General features: G+C 35.0%; 1 long non-coding RNA gene across 1 annotated transcript; it reads right to left on the bottom strand.

Moving 5' to 3' along the window:
• Nucleotides 1-11: 11 nt before the first annotated feature.
• Nucleotides 12-16,825, bottom strand: LOC306653056. The gene is made up of 4 exons (XR_013761621.1): nt 16,251-16,825; nt 15,180-15,237; nt 12,751-12,836; nt 12-1,089 (listed from the first exon to the last, which is right to left on the bottom strand). It is a non-coding gene; the product is annotated as an uncharacterized lncRNA (long non-coding RNA).
• Between the last annotated feature and the right edge of the window lie 107 nt (nt 16,826-16,932).

Here is a 16,932-nt window from a genome sequence, read left to right as displayed (position 1 = left end):
CATTTTTGTTGTTTTCCTTTTATTGTGGTAAAGAGGAGTGGCTTTAAGGATTTCTACTGTCACTGTCTTTATCTGTAAAGTTAACAACAAAAAACCAGACACTCACCCAACAGCTTTTATGCCAAAACTAAGAAAGAATATATATAAAAGTGCTGTGTAAAGAAAACTGTTACTAAGTGAAAAAATTAGAATTGTGGCCTGAAAAAACAATTGTACCCTGAACAGCTGTACTCAGAGCAGGAACAATCTGAACTCAGGCTGAGTATACACACCCTTTATTGGGTTCATGCCAGCATCACTCCATTCAACTGTTACGCTTTCCTAAGAAGGTAATCTAGTCACTGAGAGTTTAGCTGCAGGGTATTCCTGGACTTTAAGCATCTGGGTAGTGTAAACAGCATATCATTATACCTGAAGAGTTAACAATTCAAAACCAGTATTGTGATATCATGACTTCTATAGTATAAAATTACCTGCTACATTTTACAACTCATACTTAGCAGAAAGTGACATACGTAAGTGTTGGCCTTGGACAAGCACCCAAATAATACTAAATTGGATCTATTTTCAGACAAATTGATTATCCCTCAGTCAACTAGGGCCAGTCCTAAATCTTTACTTACTATGCTATGGGTACAAAATTTTAATTTCCTAGCAGTACAGCTAATAACCCCTTTTCAAAAGACAAGACACTGGTACTAAAGAAATGTAAATTTGCCATAATATCAGATGAATTTAAAATAGATACATCCAGCTTGACAGCTAATATGAAAGAAAAACGAGATTTTCACTATTAAGTTGAATTGTATGAGCATGCTGTAATCATACCACTGAAAAATAGCAAGCCTCCAGGAAAAAAAGCTGATGTTTTACTTTGACATGAATACAATGTTTGTTTATTTTAAGACTGAATACCTTGTTGCTGTAAATCATCTTGATACCGGTACCTAAAAAAAAAAAAAAAAAAAAAAAAGTTTTAAAGGACACACGTTCTGGTTTAGAAAGTCCACATAATATAATGTACTTCAAGACTATAAAATAACTTATCTGATAAGACAATCCATCTGTTTTTGTCACTCCTAAAGGGACCTAAAAAATGAAGTCACAGGTCATTAATGATTGAAACATTGGGATAAATTTCACAAGCTAAGCAGCAAATTAAAATTACAATGTTTTCATTTTATAAAAATATCCACATATCACAATGCTAAAAAAACAGAAAAAATTCCTAAATGAAAATGTGTTTATGTGTAATACTAGCTCCTAATATTTCTCTAATTTTAAAACTTCTTACCTTTGGAAATGCAATCCAGACTTGACGTAGATTTTACTCTCCTACTGTGAATTTACTTCACAGTTAAATAGCCTGTGTCTAGGCTATTTCTTGACAGGTCTTTCCTAATGACTCACATCACCAACCTGCCACAAAAAGCCTTCAAAAATGATCATTATATTTTTCCCCTTGCCAAAAGCCCTCTTTATATGGTTCTTATTTAAATGTCAACTTTAAGAAAATCCAAAACAGAAAATCAGTAATGGTGCAGTTGCTCCTAACCCTAGGTAAAGCTTTGGTTCTACCACTGAGACCACTTGTCCGACCATTTGTATGAATCTACAAGGTCTACGATGGCCCCCCAGACTATAGGTACCTGACCTACATTTTACTATAAGTTGTTTAAAAGATAAAAACGACACCTGCCTACTTTAACTGGTGAGCCAAGGAGTCAAGCATTCAAATGTTTAAGGCACATGTCTTTTAAAAAAACATTTTAACTGGTGCACTATTGTTAAGTATAATAGTGCATGTAATAAAATTTACTCCATTTCAAACCCCAGTGTTTTCATTTTCCCTACCCTCCTCCCTCTCACAGTACACCTCTTATAGAAATAATTCCTAGTAAAAGTGCAAAATAAGGTATGCTACTTAAAAAATACTTGTTCAGAAATGTCAGTATGATTTATCTAAATTTCTGGAAAATGGAGCTCAGAAATGTAAAATTTGTAGGATCAATTCGTTTAATGAAGCACTGCAATGGGATTTTTCTTGATAAAGGAAGCTGGAGGCTTTCAGTTTACCCCAGTATAATCACATTAATTTAAGAAAGCTAGCACTGTTAATTAAACCCAGGATGTAGTTTATAAATTGATACAGGTTTCAATCTGGCTTTGTCATTTTAAATTATTGTATGATTTTGAACAAATTATACTCAAAAAAAATGAGGATTATGTACCACTTAAAAAGGGAACAAAAATGTAAAGATGGAAATTTAAACTCAGGCATGATTTTTATGTTATAGAAAGAATTAAAAGTCATCATAAGACCAAGTATGGTTAAATGTCAATTTGTAAAGACATTTATAAATTCACTGTAAACTTAATCACATACCCCAGAGGCACATATAAGCAAGAAGGGTAGAACTCAATAAGCTATTTCTAAAATTTGTTTGAGAAAAGCAATTAGAAAAGACAAAATAGTACAGAAAAAGAACATGTAGAGAGACAACCTGGCTTCAAGTCTTTATGGGGCTGGCGATATAGCTCAGTGGTAGTGCTTACCTAGTATGTGTGAGAGGTCCTGGTTTGATCTCTAACACAGCAAGTAAACAGTAAAAATTCAAAGGAAACAAAAACCCCTGTCTTATTCTAATGCTGCAGACAAAATGTTAATGAAACCACAATGGAGTCCAATACAAGATTCACAAATATCAACTGATTGACAAAGATGAAAAGGCAGATCAGTGGAGAAAGGATAGTGATTTTTCAACAAATGCTAGAATACTGGGACATCCATATACAGGATAATTTTTAAAAACACACATACAAAAAGTAACTCAAAAGTGATCACAGATCAAAATGTACCGCAAATTATAAAACTTAAAAAAAAAAGTTGAATTTTTTTTTACTCTGTGCAGCTATTTCTCCATTATATAAATATAGAACAGCAAACAGTATATTGCAACATTAAGATAGTACTGTCAAACTATAAAACTTTTAGAAGAAAACAAGATCACTCACTGGTTTTTAAAAAAAGTCATCCACACTATATTAGAAAGCATAATCCATAAAAATTACACAATTTCATCAAAATGAAAAGCTTGCACTCTACTAAAAACAGTTACAAGAATGACAAAATAGGAAAAATACTTGCAAATCAAATAACAAAGGACTTGTGGCAAAGCACATATACAGAAGTTTCAAAATGATGCAATGTGAAATACCCTAATTTTAAAAAATGGACAAAAGAGCCAGACAATTCACTAAAGAGATATGGATGACAAATACATACGTGAAAAGATGCTTTTCACTATTACAGAAGTGCACATTAAAATTACAATGAGTTATGCAACCTTAGATAGTGAACAATTAAAGACTAATCACACCAAGCATTGGTGGGGATGCAGACTAAACGGAATGGTTATTGATGCTGTAAAGTAAAATGATATGGCTGAGTTTGAAAACAGTTCACCAATTTCTTATGAAATTTAACTCAACATATAACTCAGTATTTCTACTGACAGGTGTTTATATAAGTGCAATGAAAAGTAACACCGTATGACTCATACATACTGTTTAATTACAAGTGAGATATTTTGGAAAAAGGCAAAACTTACAGGATCAGAAAAACATCAATAATTCTCATGGGGCAAGAAGAGTAAGGAAGAATAAGGCAAGTTTCTGTAATGATGGAAATGTCTTCTATCTTCATTATATTTAGTTGTAAAACTAAGTTTTTCAAGATTCATAGAATAGTATCTATAAAGGGTGCATTTTACTATATTCAGTTGTACCATAATAAGCCAGATTTAAGCATAGGAAAAAAGAACTGGGCATCTAAGACCATCCAAACACATGTGCACTTGGGATCCTTTTTATAACATTGCTCTAAGTGTGCTGGATAAGCCTTTTTCTTTAAACTAGAACATTACCTTATTATTAGTATTTAAGTAAAGGGGCATTTCATTTTAATCCAAAAATGTATTTCTGTCTTTGGTTTAACATCAATCACCTATTAGAACTCTTAAATGGCACAGAAACTAGAGATTCTTGCCCTTTACTTTAAAAAAATTATTTGAAATTCTTATGAAATGGTATCTCACCCTCCTAATGTAAATTTTAAAATGATAACAGAAAATCACAAGATAACCAGTCATATTCCCACTACCAAAAATATTTTGATTTTCTTGAGTTTCCTTTCACTGTTTATTATACTTGAAATACGTGGTATGTGTATATGCAACTCTCTAGATATTGCCCCTCATATATTTAAACACCATTATGTATATCCTTCTAATACATAGTATCTTTTAAAAAGTAAATGCTGGTATATGTGATTAAAAGACTGCTAAAGAGTAGGTTCCTTACTTGAAGTGTATAATTTGAACTTAGTTTTTATAAAAAAAGCCAACAGAATTCAAGGACAATGTAACATGGGAGAATTATTCTTAAGACAGCATCAAGGAAATACAGATAATTTAGAGAAAGTGAAAAGGAATTGGAGGTGTAAAGATAACCTATCTTGTTGATTTCACTGGTTTGAGAGTCAGCAGTAATCATCTGACAGCAGTAAAAATTCAAAGGAAACATTTGGATGCCTACAATGTATCATATTGTCAAGAAAATTACAGTTCTTCCCCAGTAAGAAAAGCAGACATTTTATAATCACTAGCAAGGTCTATTAGAAATGATTATTATGAACTCATACACTGAATGTATATACACTAAACTACAAATATGTGCTTTGCGAAAGGGAGGGCAAAAAATCTGATAAACATGGAAGTGAATCTGGGAGTTTCCTGGATACCTGGCAAATGAACTCAAAGGAATTCAAGAGAAAAGACAAAGGATGTCTACTGTTAGTAGGGAAAAAACTTATGAAAAGCTAACAACTGAAAGAAAAGAGACTAATCTATAAAAAGTAAAAGGATAAAAGAATAAAATTTAGATGATAATAGGAATGCAAGCAATAACTTTCTCAAACTGTTTTGAAGACTACCAGCATAACAACTCTACAAAGATTTGAATTCATTAGGTCTAAAGGGGAGCCCAAGAATCTGTATTTGGGATAAGTAAATTCTTTTGAATATACTAAAATTTGAGAATCACTGATTTGGTTACAGGTTATCAAAAGCCAACAGGATCAACAGAAAGGTTACCTAAAAGTATTTAAGAAATTATACTTCTATTATAAAGCAAATCAGCAGAATGAAGCAATAGGCGGCAAGAGGTATTTAAGAAAACCTCATTTGATTTTATGAGAAATGTTTCCTAAATAAGAGTATATGAATGGTGGTGCATGCCTATAATCCTAGCAGCTCAGGAGGCTGAAGTGCTAAGCAACTCAGTGAGACCATGTCTCTAAATAAAATAACAAAATAGGTATGGGCATGTGGCTCAGTGATCCAGTGCCCCTGAGTTCAATCCCCAGTACCCAAAGAGTACATAACTTAAGTGAAAAAAGGGGAAAATAACAGCAGATGATTGCACATATTTCACAATTCAACATGAGCTTTCAAAAAGAGCAACACAAAGGTGTTAGAATATTTCCAACATAAAGATGGATGAAGAGTTGGGGCCCCAATAAGGAATTGTATAATTGTTCATTAATGGTCAGGGATTAAAAAGCATCTCTTTTTTAACTTTACAATTTTAGGCTTTTATTCAAGCCAAAGCATAGCAATCTTTATTTAGAATATGACCTTTGAGAATAATTAGTTTTACCAACATTTAAACTTAATTCTTTCCTTTCTTCAAAAAAAAGTGGCTGAATTTTTCATGAAACCTGAAGGTAGAGGGAAGCATTATCTTGGTGATTATTAGTTTTCTTTCCTGTGAGAAGCATGTCCAATAGAAAATGCTCTGTGCATTTGTTTGTGAATACAGAAAGTATAGCTAAGAAGAAAAATAGCTCTGACTTAAAACACATAAAGTCAATTTGGTAAAATACATTTATAGAAGAGTTTGGTTCCACATAGTAGAAGATAAGAATGGTATTGCAAGATTTCCTTACCTGCAATGTATTCAGGTTTATAGTGAAAGCATGTTCTGACACATTGTATTAACTACGAGTTCACCTCACAGAACTGAAAAAGCAACAGCTAATTCATGATTTCTAACTTAAAAATGTTCTATTTATTCACTACTTTAATTGTGAAAGACTCCCTGCACCCACCCCTCTTCAGTATTAGGGACTGAACCCAGGGCCTCACACATGCTAGGCAAACTCTACCATTAAGTCACACCCTCAGCTCTTTTAAATTCTATTTTGAGACAGGGCTTAATTAAGGTACCAAGACTAACCTCCAACTTTTGATTGTCTTGCCTCAGCCTCCCAAGAAGTTGCAGTTATAGGCATGTGCCACTGTGCAAGATTCTTAAAATGGTTTTACTGCAACTTTTGCACAAGATAACCCACATTCACAATGTAGTGATACATTTTTATTCTAATATTCTGAATTTTAACTGTTCCTATTGTTATGTGGAATAAATGTGACTGAAAGTAATTCTTATATATTTCTAGGAAAAAAGTCTATTTGAAATGAGCACAGATCATTCCTTCAGAGGCAATATAATTCATTCACAAATACAAATATGTTTGACACAGAAAGCCCAAAGGCAAGCCACAATGATGGCAAGTCATACACTAAAAATTCTGACAGCAAGCAATTTCTCTTCCTTCCTGGCAATCTCTCTCATGATACAAAGCCAAATACAGCTTTCTGACAAATGACTATGTGGAGACATGACGTGCCATTTTCCTTCCCCTCTAGATATCTGGATGGCTTCCAAAATGAATTTCAGGAGAAGCTTTAAACATGAAACTCAAGCTAGCCTACTTTAAAATCTATTCTTTTCCCTAAATGGAAATCTGACAAAACAGGAAGAACCCAGCATCAGAGAAGCAAGTTCTGCGGCTTTAGTATTTACTGGGAACAGACTAGTTCTTCATGACTATGTAATAAAATGCAGAAGTTCAAAACTGGGAGGAAAACAGCAGTTTGCCACCATGTACGTATATTTAAGGTCTTAAAAGCATTATCACATGATAAATAAGAAACAGGAAGAGGGCTTTTTGTTTTGCTGTATTTCCTTGTATGAAAATCCCTTTCCCTGCCCCCTCTGACCAAGATATAAGCCACCAAAACTAAACAAACACTGCACACAGCTGTATGATAGCACACAAAAACTTAGAAACAGAGTTTTTTTTTTTTTTTTTTTTTTTTAGAAACAGTAAGAATTCTAATCTGGTTTGAGGGAACCAATGGGGTGAAGTGAGATTTTTTTTTTTTTATTGCTTGCTGTAGCATTTGAGGTAACCCTACAGGTGAATTAATAAAAACCCCTATGTGGTCTGCTAGAATTAGCAGAGTCAATAACATGTTATCAAATATATCACCAGCCAACAAAGGTAAAAAAGAAAACATACCCTTGGCTCCATGACTTATTTTTGCCCTATTTTAACACTGTGGAAATAACTAGGTCTTTTCAGTACCAATTAATTTGTATCTTAATTTTTAAACTATCACTCTTAAAGAGATCAATATACTAAAAGGCCTAGTAACATTGAAGCACTAAACATATTATTAAATATTATCATCTAATTGTTTCCAACCTCCCTGCAAAAGCAAAATGAGATCCACGGGCAGTCAAGAAATGTGTGTGTGATTATATATTACTAAACAAATCATGCATTAATATATTAATATAATAGGTTATATTAATATACTAATAAGTCAGAGAAGCTGGGAATCAGAGAATCAGAGACACAGGCCTGTAATTCCAGGTACTCGGGAAACTAAGGCAGGACAATCTCAAGTTTGAGGCCAACCTGGATAACTTTTTGAAATCCTAACTCAAAATTTTTTAAAAAGGGGGGGCGGGGGGGGGGAGGATGTAGTCTAAATCACTACCAAATAGATGGATAAACAAACAAATTAATTACAGAAGAAAATATTTAAGGACACTGAACAGTATAGAAAACAGAAGCTTCACTGTAATGAAATTATTTGGTCATCTTGCTTAGCTATTATTTGAAATTTATTTTAATGCCCCATGAAAACAAAACTCTTAGTACATGGGCTAGAATTAGAACTCAGTGTAAAGTGCTTGTTTAGCATGCTCATGACCTTGGGTTTGATTCCCAGCAAGGGGGGGGAGGGGGGGATGAATGAAAGAAAACAATAAAAAATCCTTGAAAAATAAGGAGGGACATTAAAACTTGTCAGAATGTGATCCTATCCAATATGAACATCAACTACTTCTGTAAGTGCTAAAATTATCAAGTGTCTGATACTTCTGATTTGGATATGAGAAGTACACAGAGTAATTCTCTACTTGAAAAAATGTGCTGGAGTGAAACTTTAAAACATTAAGAGCTATAAATACCTAGTCCATGAAATTCATTCACTAAAAATTCATGCAGTAACTGTCTCAGAGGTCACAATAATGAGTAAAACCAACAGGCTTATGATCATAACATCTGGTTTTCAAAGCTAGTGTTTCTTTATTATGATGCTTCTTCAATTCAATGTCTTGCTAAGTTATTGTAAAAATTTTAAGAATTGCTTCTTTAGATGTATGAATCCCTACTATGGCTCTGATACTTCAATTTATCTCCCTAATTCCCATAACTCATTTCTTCTAAATCTTATGGACCAAACCCTTACCAGTATCACAGCAACCAAGGATAAAATAAACATCCTCACAAATACCTCCTCACAAATATCTCATCCAATTCCTATTCTTAATCCTAGCATCATGGATTATAGTATTACGATTTTTAAAAATGTTACTTTGATGGTAGAATTGAGTTAAAAAACTTATTGATTGGTGTTGGGATTATAGCTCAGTTGGCAGAGTGCTTGCCTAGCATTCACAAGGCCCTGGGTTCAATCCACAGCACCACCAAAAAAAAGAAACAAAAACAAAACAAAAATATTGATCCAGGTAGTCCCTGTCAAACTTTTCTGAAAGAAAATATCCTAATGAAAATTCCTGAACTATGCACTGTGTGCATAGTTCCCACAGTGATATTACTCCCTATAGGCTCTTGAATCTGACCCAATTCCCTAAACTTCAAGTACTCTTACTTTAAGGCATGATAAAGGGGTTCTTGAATGCACAAACAGTGACAAAGCACATCTTTACTGACATGCATTTGTCCATTAAATGCTATCTTTCCCTTGCTCTATATTTTATAACATTTCACTCCACAAAAAAGTACTCACTAGTGCCACGGCCTATGATGGGTTCTGAACTTACAAAGGTGAACAAGGTACAGCTCTCTACCTGTAAAGATTTCATGACAAACTGAAGGACATAGAAAAAAACAAACTAAAATGCAATACAATAAGGGACAGGAATCATATAGGAGAAAATATGGAGAGATTACTCGTAGATATACCTATACAGGTATCAAGAAAGCTTTACTTCAAAGTATTTGAACATGAAGCTTATAGAGGGGAACGACAGTTAAGAATGCTGCATATGATTCTTGAAGGAAAGAAGTAGAAAATAACATTAAATAAACGTTGCTATGACCTTTAGGAGGGTCTTGAAAGCAATGCAAGAGAGTCTAAATGTTTTATTTTTGTACTTAAATATGTAACGTAATAATTTAAAACTCTCCTGGAATAACTCATGTAATAATGTTCACATTAACACCATGAACCCATACCTAAGTACTTCCTAAATACGAGGTATCATTCTAATAAGCATTTTATATATATTAATGTAATTCTAATCCCAACCTTGTCAGATGAATTCTATTACCTCTATTTTACTGATGGAGTAGAAAGGAAGAGGAAATATACCCCAAACCACTAAATTCCATGGCTACATACTAAACCTAGAAGTCTTTTCTTTGCTATTCCTGAATTTTTTTTTTTTTGGTATAGAACATTGAACTCAGTAGCACTTTACCACTGACATACATCCCCTGTCCTATTTTTTTTTTAATTTTACATTTTGAGACAAGGTCTTGCTAAATTGCCCAGGCTGGTTCGGAAATTATCAGAATCCTGCCTCAGTCTTCCAAGTTGCTGGGATTATAGGAACGTAGGAATGTGGCGCAGTACCCACCTTCCTGAATGTTTTTCTTTCTTTTTTTTTTTTTTTTTTTTTTGGTGCTAGAGATCAAACCCAGGACTTCACACATGTCAGGCAAATACTCTATCATGGAGCCACATCCCTAGCCCTTTCTGAAGGATTTTTAAAGCTACCATTTTTACAAAGATGGGAAAAAAACCAAAATCTTGTCAAGTAACTATAAAGTGGAATCAAAAAGAAAAAAAATTTAACATGGCTATTTACCTAACTAATCATTTACAAGATTTGCTTTTTCCTGAAATAAAATCAGAACTTTTCTCCTGAGAACCCACAGGAGAAAAAAAGAAATAAAACACAAACGTGCTTTTTTAAGCCTTAGAATAAAAGGCTAAGGAAGGGTGTGTATGTGCATGTTTATGTGCAAGCTGTGTGCATTTGTGTATTGTGGGCAGGAGGGGAATAGGTGGTAGAAGAACTGAAAAGAGGTTAACTGGTGAAACCAAACTCTTCCTCTTGAGGAATACTTAAAAGTTAACTTTAAAAAATTTTTGGTACCAGGGATTGACTGAACCCAGAGGTGCTCAAACCAGTTTTTGATCACATATTTAAAAACAGAGTACATCACTGTTACCTACAAGTGGTGTCTCTGGTCTTTCTAAATCAATTAATGTAACTGTTCCCTCTCCTTAAATCTTAGAAGTGTGATTTGTTGTTTTTTTCCTTATACCCCTATAATAGAGGTCAAGTGCTGTCAACTTTCTTTCCCTTCCAAACTTAATAAGCTCTTGCTCACCTATTTCCTTTGCTCTTCAGGTTCTTTACTTCATGCTAACACTACCTCAACAGTAGCTTGTCTTGCTCTCTCCAGTTTGTATTCAGTATCTTCAATTTTTCAATCACACTGGACATTATTTTGGAGTAATTTTCCAAGAATATAGTTTATGTACATTTTAAACCATGTTTATTTAAAAACCTTCAGGAAAACTAAAAATAATAGGGAAAGCTATATGGAAAAATATGTGCAGCAAATTACCACTAAGTACTATATAAAAAACTCAAACAAGAAATAAAATATCAAGAGTCAATCTATAATTAGAAGGCTCATCCTGTGTAAGAATCAGTTAAGTGAAATAACAGAAAATGTACCCCCCCCCCAGTAGTTAACAACTACAAAAAAGGGGGAGGGAAACAAAATGTTTCTCACATATAAATAAAAATGCTAATTTTCTGTGTTTTGATCTTAGGACTGATTTAAAGGGTTATTATTCAGCTATTTTTATGACTCTTAAAACATTAACATGTTGTTTTCAAAAGGTCTATATTAATTTACACTATCACTCTCCTTGTGAATTTAGTTATTGGCATTGGGTAGTCCTTAATGAGCGTTTTTCTTAATAGGTGAAAAAACATGTTGCTTCCCCCACCCCCGCTTCTTTGTAACAAATGCTTTTTAAGTAAAGCTTTCTTTTTTTTGATACCATGGATTGAATTAAGGGGCACTCAACCACTGAGCCACACATCCCAGCTCTCTTTTGTATTTTTTTTCAGAAACAGGTCTCACGGAGTTGTTTAGCATTTCACTTTTGCTGAGGTTGGCTTTGAATTCTCGATCCTCCTGCCTCAGTCTCCCAAACTGCTGGGATTACAGGAATATGCCCAGCTAGTAAAGTTTTCTTGATACCTCTACAGGTATAGCTACAAGTCCTCCTTTCCTAACTGGTTTACCAACTGCCCAAATACAGCTTTCCTTATATATAATCACATTCTTGCTCACAACCTTCCTTCCAATTATAATGTCTTCTTTCTTTGTAATTTTACAGATTATATTTCTTTACCCTTAAAAAGTCTTCAAACACCAATAAATAAATTTCCTTCTGCCGTTGTTTTTTAAATGGTGCTGGGGATCCAACCCAAGACTTTGTACATGCTAACCAAATTCTCTACGACAGATGGATACACACACATGTATGTATAAACACACAATTATATACACATGTATACATATGTATATCCCCAGCTCCTCTGCTTTTTCTTAAAGTGATGTTTCTTAAAAATCTCTAGATCTGGGGGCTGGGGTTGTGGCTCAGTGGTAAAGCGCTTGCCTGGCATGTATGAGGCCCTGGGTTCAATCCTCTACCACCACATGAAATAAAATAAAACAAAAAAATATTTTTAAAAAATCTCTAGAGCTGATTGTACACAGAACTTTGCTATTACTAGGAGCCATTATTTAAATATTTAAATAAAGTTATCTAATTTTCTTAAATCTTTTGAAATATGTCTTTAGATTAACTTTCCATGTTTAATTAAGCTCTCTGTTTATTGACAGTAAGCTTCTCAAGTAGATCTGCATGACTCCAAATCCTAAAGCATGGTGTTATTCTAATTTGAATTATATATGGAAAAAAACCATTATCTATGACTCCATGTGGCCATAAAATCATCAGTGAAGACTAACAGGGCAAAAGACCATATAGAGATTAAAATTTATGCTTTGATTATAAGCAAATTATGTAACTTCCCCCCAAATAACTATATTTTAGGAAAGCAGTTACCTTCAACACAGCAATTACTTTTGTTCCCAACATACACTGACAATTCCAGAAATAACTATACAATGGAATAAATTCTTTCATTTTTCCAAAACACACACACACACACACACGGCCAACCTTGATTATTTAAGGATAAAGTAAAATTACACACCAGAAATGGGATTTTTCAACACAGCAAATCCAGGTCTTTCAAAACTGGAACACACTGCTTCATTTCCTCACAAAACCAGTCTTATTCTGAAAGACAAAGACTTCTTTTGAGTATGTTATAGCTTAAACATTTAGAATACAGACTATTGTAAATAATAAAAATTATTTTGCTGAACTCTTTCATTGGTAAAATTTTTAAGTTTTTACAAAGAGGGACCCCATAAATATGCTCATGGTGTTCTTTGATTAAAAATTTTAAGTATTACTTAAAAATTAAAAAATGGAAGCCACTCCTGGTGGTGCATGCCTGTAGTCCCAGCTACCCAAGAGACTGAGGCAAGAGGAACATCTGAACCCAGGAGTTTGAGACCTGTCTAAGAATCATAGCCAGTCACTGTCTCAAAATAACCAAAACCAAAAACAAAACAATTCAGAATCGGGAACCATATGAATGGATAAACAAATACAAGGCTGTCCTAACTGTGAGATTTTAGTAAAAAATACCACATAGAGCAGCTAATTATATATATCTTTATTTGAATCTGTAAACGCAATATTCTTTCAAAAATAGTTTTATATCACTGAAACATCATTCAAAATTTGACATTTTAATTTTGTATGAAGTATTACTCTCGTCAAGTTCACTAAAGTAGGTTATAAAGACGTGCAATTTTATCATAATTTCCTTCATTTAAACCTATGAAATTGTCTAGTAACTCTTCAGTTAATATTTATCTACAGTTGCCTTCTATTAAGATATCATAAAATCCTTAAATAAAAATTAAGGAATGAAGTCTTAGGAAAAGTATGCTGATACATTATTAATGGGTTCTATGAATATGTATTTTATTAATAATTACAAATCAATTCAGTATTAAGTATCTGGAACATTAAACAATTTGAAGGTTAGCCTGGCATCTGTCGAACATCATTAATTTTTAAAAGTACTATTACAAATGTTATGTTAGTTTATTATTTCTCATATTTTTTGTGCATACAGATTCAATCTTACCACATCATATCAGGGGAGGAACATATTGGTTATTAAAAACAGTTGCTGCCTTTGAGAACATCCTCAAACTGGGGTTAGAGACAAACAATTGCAAAGACAAGACAGGTGAAAGGCATGTAAAGGGTCCTATGAGGCTACAAAAGCACTGAGGGAATGCACATGAGTACAGGAAACTTTAGGGAAGGTTTCAGTGAAACACAAAGTAGTAATACTCAACCAACTATACCATAAAAATATCTTGAACTTAGCCCTGTCATTTTCTGCGTAGCACAAAGTCTCACTATACAAATGCTTAACGATTCCAAAATAAAAAAAGAAACAATTTCAAGAAATTACTCTTAAGGTCCACAAAGTTTCCAGATTTTACTATATGGGTAACTTAAAGATCATGACAATTCAGCCCGAGTGCAGTGGTGCACCTATGGTCCCAGCTACCTAAGAGGCTAAGATAGGAGGACTGCTTAAGTCCAGAAGTTCAAGGTCTGCCTAGATAACATGGTAAGACTCGATCTCCTTGAGAGGACCAAAAAAAAAAGTTGTGATAATTCTATTTGAGTATCAGACCTCAGAAATAAAAATAAAGAATAAACAGAAAAGGGGGGAATGCAATTTAAAAAAAGGGCAACAAATAAAATCAGAACTGATGGACAACGGTAGTACATGTATCCAAACTCTCAAATGTACAATCCTTTAGGCATTATATTTCTATTTTTACAAAACAGGTCTTATGAATTATGGTACATCTGTCCTGTATAACAGTATGAAGCCATGAAAGATGCTTTAAAGTATTTCTGATGTTCCCAATGAGCAACAAAATAAGTACAATTAAAACGACATTTTAAATCATCAAAAACAACCCTCTGCACAGTATAAACTGTATTTATCACGATTTGGTAGAGGAAATACAAGAAATTTTTATTTTCGTCGGGTTTTTCAGTAATTTCCACATGCTCATGGGCACACACTGCATATTTGGATCAGATAATAATGGTAAAGTTGGATAACATAACTGCTGGTGATTATCCTCTGGGAAATTTTATATTCTATTGTTTTATAATTACCTTAAAAAAAAATCACCTCACTCTTAAACATGCTTATTGTTAAGATCTTAGTATGAGAAATTTTTACATGGGGGAATGGGTCAAAAATATCCAGTGTTCCATCATAAAAACATGAAGTGCACTTAAGTCCAGAAATAAGGACTACATGATTAGGTAAACAATTCTAAGGATATCCGAATTTGGGGATTACAAACATCACATCAGAAGCTAATTAAGCAGACTTACGTGAACCCTTGACCAAACAAAACATCTTTCAACTACCATTCTTCCATTCTAGTATTTACTTACTGGTCCACAGAAAACTTTTCCTGATGATCCAACTCAACTGTAAAGAGTCTTACAGATATTAAAACTCACCTCTGTAATACCTTAGGCTGTTTGTCACTGAGATGTTCTGCTGTCTTCAACACAACTGCTAAAAACAAAAAAAAACCCAAAAGTTGTTAAATCAACTGTCCTCTAGTCAAGCCCTACCTAATGCAGCACTGATTTAATATGCACGTATTAAGGTTAATTATAAGCAGGTATTCAGATAAGCATGACTAGATCACTCACTAGAAACACCGACATACATTTCACATTTTTTTTTTTTTTTTTTTTTTTTTTTTGCGGTGCTGGGGATTGAACTAGGGCCTTGGGCTTGCAAGGCAAGCACTCTACCAACTGAGCTATCTCCCCAGCCCACATTTCACATTTTTAATGAACAATTTTGAGAAAAATCAACTTGGTAAAAAATTAATTCTGCTTTGGTTAAAATATCCTCTTGTGCAAATGTAGTCGGTGTAGATTGCCAAAAATATTTTACATCTGATTTCACTCTTTATAACTGTCAGTAACTCAGGTGTACCATTGAGAATATGTCAGTTCTTGTTTGTTTTAACACACAAGGGGCAGCGAACAGATCCACGCAGGTCCCTTGGGGGAAGTAGTTTCAACAAAAGTGTTTTCAGTTGCAGAGGAACTGCTAGTTTCTTTCATATAGTAGCCTCGTGTGCACAGTGACAGACTCTTCTCGACTATGATCACAGCAGCAGTCTCTGAACTGGCAAGTAAATTCCTTGGCATTCTAAATGCCAGACTTCTCGCTTCCTCAAGGCTCCGTAATAAGAAGGATAGGAGGAAAACACCTCCCCCTACGTAGGTGGTGTCAAAGAACCAAATCCTCCCAGTCTTAACGAGGACGCCCCTACGGCTACTACCCTGGTGGAAAACATGGCAAGTTCCCGAAATGCACTTCCAAAGTGAGAAAACACTGCTCAGAGAAGTGCAGAATCCAGAAAACCTCTCATACTCTCGAGGAGGGGTCACAGGATTACCTTCCAGGCCCACGAGTAAGCCTCCCCGACCTTTCTCTCCCGCTCGGCGGGAGAGGAAGCCTCGCCCCCTTACACCCCGCCCCCACGCCCACCCCACGGCGGGGAAACTTACTTTAACCATGGCCGCCTGCGGCCCCTTCACTTCCGGTGCCGGTGCCGCTAAAGCTGCGCCATCCCTTAGTCAATCGGACAACTACAGCCTCCAACTCACCTTTTCGACAGCTCTGCGACTCCACCGACCTTCACTGAATGCTGTCCTGGAGCGAACGGTGAATGGGTGCCTCATTAAAATAAATCTAGCAGATAAAGCCTCCGCTCTCTTCACGCCAGAAACATAAAATGCGATAGAGCTGCGGCCACAGCTGCCGGGACAAAATGGCGCCGAGAAGCCGGTTTAGCGCAGGCGCCTTGGAAAGACCCTGCCCCGCCCCCGTGCAAGCCCCTGGCTGCAGTTCTGGGTTCCGTTTCCATGGGACACTCCACCGCCAATCCTCGTGGCGAACGGCTCTTCCTGACCCCTCAATTCACCAATCAGTGTTCAGTCAAGCACATCCGGAGTCGTCCCTCCCAATCATTTCTCAGGACTTGCTTACTCAATCCCTGATTCTCCAATAACGTTGGTCTTCCAAGACAGCCAATCATAAGTGGAAGATGTCCTACCTGCTGTTTTTCCCACCAATCCGTGAAGTTTCACATCTACATCCAATGAGAACGGCAGGTAACGAGCTCCAATCCAAAGCTCTTCGGCGTCATGGGCAGCCAATAGGAGTTCGTGTAGAAGCGAGTCTGCTCAA

The sequence above is a fragment of the Sciurus vulgaris genome, assembly GCF_902686455.1.
Source record: "Sciurus vulgaris genome assembly, chromosome: 2".
In the NCBI taxonomy this organism is placed as follows: Eukaryota; Metazoa; Chordata; class Mammalia; order Rodentia; family Sciuridae; genus Sciurus; species Sciurus vulgaris.
This window is presented reverse-complemented; position numbering and strand designations above follow the sequence as displayed.